The sequence below is a fragment of the Betta splendens genome, chromosome 12 (assembly GCF_900634795.4).
Source record: "Betta splendens chromosome 12, fBetSpl5.4, whole genome shotgun sequence".
NCBI classification, from domain to species: Eukaryota; Metazoa; Chordata; class Actinopteri; order Anabantiformes; family Osphronemidae; genus Betta; species Betta splendens.
The window spans coordinates 9,943,386-9,953,386 of record NC_040892.2 but is presented as its reverse complement, the minus strand read 5'-3'; the positions used below and the strand labels follow the sequence as shown (position 1 = coordinate 9,953,386).

At 39.0% G+C, this 10,001-nt stretch overlaps 1 pseudogene; it reads right to left on the bottom strand.

The window, feature by feature from the left end:
- Positions 1–5,111: 5,111 nt before the first annotated feature.
- On the bottom strand, positions 5,112–8,004 carry LOC114867404 (beta-1,3-galactosyl-O-glycosyl-glycoprotein beta-1,6-N-acetylglucosaminyltransferase 4-like; annotated as a pseudogene).
- Positions 8,005–10,001: the final 1,997 nt, after the last annotated feature.

Here is a 10,001-nt window from a genome sequence, read left to right as displayed (position 1 = left end):
GGAAAGCACCTGGGCCACGCGGGAATCGAACCCGCGTCTTTGCTGTGAGGCAGCAGTGAGAAGTGTCTTCACTTCTGATTCCAATTAAAAGCTTAATGTAGGATTTGTTTAGTTGTGTAATGTTAGGGCCCCACTATATAAATAACATTTACCAGTAAATTCAGTTTGAATTCAGGAGCAGCCTTATTCTACATAAACTTTTCCAGTATAAATGCAGGTAGCAGACACGATGGCAACCACCTGATGCCACACACACACACACACACACACACACACACACACACACACACTCTAATGGGGGGACTGGGTGGGTGCAGGCTGGGAGGGGGGGGGGGGGGGGGGGGGCATGTACCAGCCTCAGGTTATCGTGACTGTGCCTCTGGTTTTTAGTGGGATCTTACCCGTCACAGGCGACCCAGCCTTCCAAACCAGTAGTGGTGGTCACTGAGTGGACTCATATAGAGCTTTACACACATTCATACGCTGGGGACAATATTAAGTCAAGCCGGGAATGGAACCAGCGGCCATAGTCCCAGCTTCTCTTCAGTTCGGCTGTCAGTTGACCTCACCACCCAGAGGTGGCTGTTGCCATGGTAACGTTTTTGGAGGTGGTGGTTGTGGGTATTCCCAGGTGCCACTAACATCTACAATACATTGAGTGGCCCAGGCTGTCAGGCTGCTCCTCTTCTCCTCCATCTACCTTCTACCTCTCTTCTTGGACCTTTTACTTTTATTGTGCCGCCTCCTCCTTCCTCTTCCTTAGATTTCTCCTCCTCCTCCTTCTCCTGTTAATTTCTCCTCCTCCTTTTTAACCCTTCTTGTCCTCCTCCTTTTATTTTGCCACTTTCTGTCTTTTATTTTCTTCTTTCTTTTTGGTCTTTTTTTGATTTTCTTCAGTAGGATTTTCTTCTTGATTCCATTTTCTTAACTTCAACCCCACCTCCTCCTTATCTCTTGTCTTAGTGCTTTCTTGTTTCTCTTCTTCTTTTTCAGTAGTTCATCCAACTTCTTTACAAGTGTTGTGTATTTCTATTCTCTTCAACCACGACAGAGATTTCACAAGAACTCAACTTTGAAGTTTAAATCAATAGCATACAAATTTATTATACATGACAAATTAAAACAATAATATAATGATTACAAAAGAGTAATAACAAGAGAGGCAGAGACCGAATTCACCTGCTTGTTCCTCTGCAGAGAGAACCGAGAGGTCTCGAAGCGCTCTGAAAACCCCAGCCTGTGAAGGCCTGCTTTTAACCACCACCTAAAATCTTTCCACATGTCCAAATAAGGACGTGTAGATGTTTTTCTTGGCTACTTGGAAAGTCCTGGCGCTGGGCCGTGTTATCTGTCCAGCTCCAGCTGCATCTGGCCCACCATCAACCTCCCAGTTCCTTTCCCAGGTCGGCGTGACATTTTGAATATTTCCTTAGGAACAGCTTGGATAAACATTGTTATCAACAACAGATTCTGCGAACACGGATTCTCGGATGATCAATTTTACTGCTAAAAGTAAATGTAAATGTCTGTTTCCTGGAGTCTATCCCAGATGCTCCCCAGACAACGACCCTGCCAAACGCCAAGGGTTGAGGAACAGTCACTGCATCTTAACCTGACCCGAACAGATTGTTCACTACCTATATAATAATATATGATATGATACATAAATATACTACACAAGATTTTCTTTGAGAAAGTTAAAGGTTGCAAAAGTTTAAAAGTACACCTGATCCTAAGGTGAATGCTAATAGGAAATCATCCAACAATCATAGGTTAACAGAGCTGACAGGACAAACCTGATGTGGAAACAAAATTGTAAACATGTTATAATTTTACCACGCAATATAGGGGTGAAAGTTATAATAAAAGTTTGAAATGGGTAAACCTAGACCTAATCACCCTAAAAAAAAACGAATATTCTAATAAAAAGTCATGCAGCAATCATTGCAAGGGTCACTCCTTCTTACACCAGTTTCAGATAGGGTGCTAACATTTACTCTATTGACCATTACTCATAAAACATTATGCATTAGGCAGTGCTAAAAATCTGCATATATTGCAGGATGCTCTAATGCTGACTTTATTCATCAAGAAATTCTGAAACATTAAAAGTGGTTGAGACATTAATAGTGTAGCTGAATATATCTACTGTATATAAGAAAAAGGACAAAGCTAAAAAAAATCTATCTCTCGATGGGTAAAAATTGTTGTAAATGCTTAATACTGTAACATGAACCTATTATAATAGTAATTGAATTAAATGCTTTAACACACAGTATAATGTAGAAGCAGAAAATATAATATTAAATAAAAACAGAAATACAAAACAAAATGGAAGATTTTAATGTTTGCGTTTATCCTGATATTATCTGAGGTAAATTTGTGTGGTAATTAAACTGTAAAATAGTCTCATTACTAGTCTCAAATAGCAAGTCAAAAGTCAGCTGTGCCGATGTCATGGAGATTATTCTCCAAAGGCAGGAAACTCCACAGATCAGTTCATTCAGTTGTAGTGAAGCTAATTTGCACCCCATTGAGCACAGGACATTACTGTATACTGTAGCTGAAATACTGTAGGACGTAGCTGAAGAGATTTCTACAGATGGAGAGAAATACTTGCTACTAAGGCTTATGGGTAAATTAACCGTTCTTGTGTTTGTATTGTTATAGTTAAAGTTAGGATTTAAGTAAGTTTATAACTTTTAATTTTACTTTTTGTTCATGAAATGCATTCTTCTTGTTTTATGTGCACCCTGAGGGAGGAGAGTGACCCTCAGGGTGCAGTGATACTGTACATTGTATGTATGTTATTGGGGTTTGCACTCTACTAAGAGAGCACCAAAAAAGAGACAATCTCTCAGAAATATCGACTGTGAAGTGAACAGGACACAGATATTCTCTTTATAGATTAGCATAGGAATTAGCTACTGTACACAGTTAGTCAATTAGTTTAGCTTAGCTCTTGCTAAATATTTATTTCATTAAGCGAAGACTTGAATGTTGCAACAGTCTCAAAGTTGTAAACCTAAGGCAAATATGAATATTTTAATACAAAATCATGTCCAAAGACGCTTCTGGAGTACATACATCAAATAAGTATCAAGCATGTACTTACGCTTGGGAAAGCAGCAAGTGGATCACGTCTTGTGGGAACAGAGCCCCTCTTCACTTGTACTTCTAACACACCAGGAGTGTCTTAACATGAACCAGGGAGTCATATAAATGTACCAGAATGTCCAAAATGTGAATTTTGCATGTGCATGGACCTTGTTAACTACATTTGCTCTGTTTATAGATGTGTGTTTGTATGGTTTCTCTCTGTTTTCTGTCCTCTTGCTGTTGTAAGGTGCAATTTCCCCGCTGTGGGACTAATAAAGGCATTCTTCTCATTATTATTATTTTTTACTCCACCACCTCAAGGTCTGTCAGCTGTTGTGAGAATGAACTGCCAACATTTTTATTCTAGAAAAAAATGTGTTGTAGTTACTTAAATTAACCAGGTGTGGCAGTTTGTACTTCATACTATACCCATTCACATGTGTACTGTATGTGTATTTTACCGCATATTGCCCTTGCTGAATACATGTTAGAAATGTAGAAATTATCATAGGCTTTTACTTGACAATAGTTACAATATTAAAACATTTACCCACATAACACGACTTTACTCTTCTTCCAGACAACTTTCACATTTTTCCAGCAAAACAACATTCTGTCAGACTAGGGCAGGCGTCGGACCCACATGCACAGCACAGAGGCGAGATGATGGTTAAACACAGGTTTATTTTGCAAGGCAGGGTCAGACGGTCCAGGTCATACACAAAGGCTCAGGGAGCAGGCAATCTCTAGTCCAGTAATCAGGCAAGGTTCGGTACACAGGAGGTCTCGGTGAAGGTACAGGCAAGGATTAAGCAAACTCACGGTCAGATGGTCAGTCACGGTTCTTTCACAGGCAGCGGTACAAACGAGGTTCAGGCAGGAAACAATGGTCAAGGCAATCAGGGTCAAACACAAGAGGCTATACATGAATCGCTGGAAAGAAGTTCGGAACTTAACAATCTGGCGGCTTGAGTCTGTGCGAGGTGGATGCTATATACTGGTAGGTGATTACTTAATTACTGACAGGTGTGGATACTGAGAACCGGTAAGTGAACAGCTGACTGAAACAGGAAGTAACAAAATAAAACAGGACATGGCGTGACAACAAGACATGGCGTGAAACATGACACATTCCCACCTAGTGCTGACAATGCTGACTATAATTGATGTAATGCTCAGTCAGTCTATCACAGCTTGGCTCAAGATCAGTTAAGCATGAATAAAAATCAAATTTAGTTTATAATCAGTCTAAATAAAAGCTTTAATCTTGACAGGTATTGATCTTGTTAGATTGAGAGACATGAGAAATGTCAAAGGTCAAGCAGGCTGATCCTGTAACAGGTTAGCAGCTCTAAAAGTGTCTAAAAAGACAAGGCCCAGGTAGAAACAAGCCTTATTAGTGAGACTTTGTGAAATATAAGTTTAATCTCTGCAGCACATTTCCTTAAACCCCTGACTCTACATCACTCTGTTGGTATTGTGTTTTTAGATTAAGATGATTTGTAGGAAGTGAACAAATAAAACTTATTTTGAAATACATATGTTAACAGTGCTTTAAGCAGTAAAGTAAAAGATCTGTGCACCTTTTCAACACTGTCACTTGCCTGTAGTACTTCAGAACACAGAAACAGTGTAGTTGTTCTCCTCCAGCCCCTTTGGATTAAACATTAGCAGCACTTCGTGTGACATGTTTTGCATTTTTTAAAACCTCAATTTGTTTCTTAAGCAGATTCTGTGTTGTCTTCTCTTAATCATGTACATACATTATTTACATGAGATATTATGAATTATCCAATTTAAATAACAAAATAAAAGTCAAAAACAGAATCAGAAATATAATTATTAAAATCAATGCTTTTGAATATGGACAGTAGATGCATCTAAACAGATGGTACAATCATTGAGAAAAGAGAAATTATTTTACAAGAAAATGTTTATTTGAAAAATCTTATCTTAGAATTTTTACTGATAATCAAAAATATCTAAATAGATTGATTGTCTGTGTTGTAAATTTCAAATCAACCCTTTGAACAGTTTAGAGATGATCTTGACTGAAAAATTATGTTTCTTTCTGTCAACTTCGCCTCAAGACACTGAACAGCAATAGGGTCCACATTGGTGTTAAACTTGTTAGCAAACCAGTGACCATAGTTGAGTAACCAATGAATCTCTGCTGCACCATAAATACAAACATCACATACATCATATACTCCTGTACACGGTGGGTAAAGGCTGCCCTCTAATAATGACCACTTCACCAGCCTGGTCTTGCTCATCAGGTTGGTGATGTCAGGGTGAGATCTGGGCACCTCTCAAGGTACGCCAGGCAGTCGGACAATGGTGGCCCAGAAGTGTTCATCTGGGGAGTAGGTGTCCTCTATGGGGTGCCAAATGTAAAAGGAGCACCTATAACTAGTTTTCTCACATTTAACTAAATGACACAACATGTTTTCTCACATTTAGTTAAATGTGCAAATGTTAAATGTAAATGTTAAATGTAAATGTTAAATGTAAATGTTAAATGTAAATGTTAAATGTTAAATGTTAAATGTTAAATGCTAAATGTTAAATGTAAATGTTAAATGCTAAATGCTAAATGTTAAATGTAAATGTTAAATGTAAATGTTAAATGTTAAATGTAAATGTTAAATGTAAATGTTAAATGTTGGCCGAGTGTAAAACTGAATATTCATGAATGGGCAAGTAGACTCCATCCCTACCCTCAAACAGCGCTGGTCTAAGATCAGAGACGCGAACTCAATCACCTCAAACACTGCGCGCAAACCCCGCCCACATCTGATCTGGAAACTTTTGTTTTTAGCCTGGACGTAACTTCGGCTAGCTAGTATAGTTAGCCAACTAATTCTCCACCGGCGCCACAGAAATATTCTTTTTAAACCTACTTGACTCCTCATTAATGGTGTTTACGACAGAACGGCAGTTTGAAGCGGAGCCTCAGCCCGCACACCTGCCGTTACAGCACGTGCAATCTCCCCCAACGGGAGGGAGTCGGAGCTGGCGGCCATGATGGCTTCGACTTCAAGCTTCTCTCCAGTATTTTCGTGCACCGATCCAGAGTCAGATGTGGGCGGAGCTATGCGTACTGTTTGACGTGTTTGAGTTCGCGTCTCCGATCTGAGACCAGCGCTGTTTGAGAGTAGGGATGGAGTCTGCTTGCCCATTCATGAATATTCAGTATTACACTCGGCGAACATTTAACATTTACATTTAACATTTAACATTTAACATTTAACATTTACATTTAACATTTACATTTAACATTTACATTTAACATTTACATTTAACATTTAACATTTACATTTACATTTACATTTAACATTTAACATTTACATTTAACATTTATATTTAACATTTAGATTTAACATTTATATTTAACATTTACATTTAGACTTTTGCACATTTAACTAAATGTGAGAAAACATGTTGTGTCATTTAGTTAAATGTGAGAAAACTAGTTATAGGTGCTCCTTTTACATTTGGCACCCCATAGTCCTCTGACCAAGCTAAAAAGTTTCTGACTACAACTGAGGAGTTCATGAACACATTAATTCTCGTGACAGGACAAAATAGGTGCTGCCAGAGAACATCTCTATGTTGTGTGGTGGTGGGGCCTTTCTAACATTCATTCTTGCTGGTAATTTTTTATATTCAAGTCAGCATCTTTCACCTCGTAGTGAAAACCGTACCTGTCCTTCTTAAACTGAGGTGGCCTGCATGTCTCCAACATATTAGCACCGTTCAGCTTCTTTAGTTCTGACACCAGCTCAATGTTGGGCCTGAGGGGGAAATCTTGACCACACAGGTTGATGACGTACTTCCACTTCACTTCTGACTGCAAAAGGTCTGAAAAACAGTTTAAATCAGCTTTTAACCGAGTGAAACCTGCATAAATGACGTTCTCCAGCTTGGAGGCGATGAAGACGTTGGGCAAACAGTGAGCCAGACCTTTCATGGCTGCTTTGAACTGAGCTGAAGACTTCAGATCATAGTGGATGCAGTAGATGTTACTGGGTGAGTACGTCGCTCTGATCAGTCTCTCCACCATCCATGGATGTTTATGTACAACCAGAGAGTAAGCGATGGGAAAGTCTTTCTCTTCATCTGAGACACAGACGTCATCATAACCTCTGACCTTTCGGAATAATGAGCAGTTTAATGTGAGGTAGATCAGATTTTCATGATTGTCCTTCACAATTTGTTTCTGCCTGATGGTCAGAGATTTACTAAGTTCCTCTGGGATCATGTTATATATGGGTGAGCAGTCAATATTGTATTTATGAACCATCTTAATATCATTTGAAGGAGCTGGAGGATGTAAACGATCAGGGATGTCACTATATTTCACGTAGACTAGTAAAAAAAAAATGGAAAAGGTCAACACAGAAAAAAAGAACCTACAAATCTCTCTTTTTCCCGTCCAGAGAGAGAAGCCTTTACTTTTCATTCTAGGATCAGAGAGAAGAAACCAAAGCCATCAGTTTAATGTAAATTAACCTAAAACCCAAATATGTAATGAATTATATAATTATCAACTCCACTCACTTAGTTCTGTAAACAGGGTCCAGATGTCGATCATACAATTTAATCACGTCCGTCTGTAGAAGTTCCAGAAACGAGGATGCATTTAGTTAAAAACTGATCAATGACTACAGAGGACTACAGAGAGGAAAAAACCCCTCTTTTATAGAAGAACCCTCCAGCAGAACCAGGCTCAATGTGGGCCAACATCTGCCTCGACCTTTTGGAGTGAGAACAACAACACAGGCAGGACAGATGGACCAGCAACAGAATTGGTTGGACCAGTAACTGAAAACAGAAAAGATGGTTTGACCAGTACCTGAACACACAAAGGATAGTTGGACAACACTGTTGACAGTTTACAAAATAAAGAAGATTCATAATCTTGTGACGCCAATCATTGCATTTTTTAATATAAAGCCTTGCATTGTCATTGAGAAAACACTTCAGAGTAGACTCTGCTGCCAGGTCTGGTTAGTTTCCTTTTTGCAAAGACGTCCATGAAAAGTACTTTGGTAAATTATTCTGCCTGGAACATTTACATTTAACATTTAACATTTAACATTTAACATTTAACATTTAACATTTACATTTAACATTTACATTTACATTTACCATTTAGCTTTAAGATTTACATTTAGACTTTTGCACATTTAACTAAATGTGAGAAAACATGTGTTCTTTTCCTGCTTGCATTAAGTTGCATTTGTTAGTCTGCTCGAGTTATTCAAACTTAAGAAGGGAGTAGTATAAAAGAGGCAGTGTGTCTGTATTAGTGTGGTAAGTCCTGGTTCTACAGGAGCCATAATAACCAGCATTGCATTTGTGATGCCACTCTACTGTATTTTGGGGTCCACAAAGGCCAAGTCTAGCGCGGCAACTCTGGCAGCTGAGGTACGGTAGAATTAGCTGTAGGCCAGCAGGAGTCTGGTGTATGCTTCATGTGAGGTGTGTTCATGATGGGGGGAGGGAAGTACAGACTGGCGAAGGTGAAAATGTATTTATGCACAGGTGGCGTCTCCTGTTCGTGGTTGTTGGAGGGAGCCAAGCATACCGAGGGTTTGGGGGAGAGCAGGTCCGGTATTTTTTTTTTGTTTTCTTTTCAATCCACAGCAGTAGCTTGAGTTGGTTTCTGTGGTTTAATGTTTTTTTTTCACGTTTTCAGGAGCCAGCGATGTTTTGTTTAGGGTTTTGTTTGGTTTGGTTTGGGATCACACATTAAACAGTGCCCACTCAAAAAAAGCCGAATCAGTGAAAAAAGCCATCACTACCACATCCGCCTCTTATCTGTAACCGTTTCACGTTGCGCAGGCACAGGGGGCGGGGCTACCCTACAACGCACAGATGTAGACTCTGTAGCCAATCAACAAACACAATCAACAAAAGAGGATTATCAAATGCAAAAATCACTCTTTTATTAAAACACAGTAAAATACACCTAGAACTGTAATTTCCACTCAGAAATAAAACATTTTTTAAAAACATTTTGGACAACAGGGTTACACAGCACAGCAGTAAGAGTGTGCCATCTGTTCGTTTATTTTAGTTCAAGATTCAATATACTATACTGTACAATGCACTGTTCAAACATTTCCCCCTACTATTCTGATAGGTCATTCAGCAGTTTGCCCGGGTTTGCTTTGCTGCAAGTGTCATAAGTAACAAGGATGCAAGTGCACATACAGTGCACTGAGGCTCTGTTGGAGGCATCAGGTCAGGAATGTGAATCGGAGAGAGCACAGGTGGTGATGTAGGCTGCTTTTTGTGGTAGAAAGCAGTTAGACGTGTAGGTTTTCATGCTCAGGGTCTCAGTGACGCAGAACCAGCGCAAGTGTCAGGCATTGGTGTGATACAGATGCTACAAAATCAGAAAATACCATCTGCACCAAAAAGAAACATTCTACAGGCATCTGTCCATCTGAGTAATTTATTTAAGTGTGTTTTCAAATGTTTATCTTTTATATGTTTTATGTTTACTCATGCTATTAATTTTAGAATAATATTAAATGAATAATCATTATTACTAGGAGGAAACAATAGGATACAAATGATGTTCTGAGGGTACATCCTCACTTAGCAACAGACTTGTTGCTTGACCTGTGGGTGACCACAAGCACCTTTAAAATAAAAGATTTTTCACAACGCAGGCATCACCATGTAATATTGCTGCAGAAGAAAAACCTGCAGAAATGTAGGGCAAGTCTCAGTGGTGTCAGAACTTTTAGTTCTAATCACACTGTCTTTATATTGAAAGGTGGGAAAACATTCTGAATGTCAAAGTAGGAACATCTTGTAAGTTCAAACAGCATTTAAAGTAAAAGCCCTCAGTGTTCCTCCCACTATACAAAAAAGCGCTAGTCGGG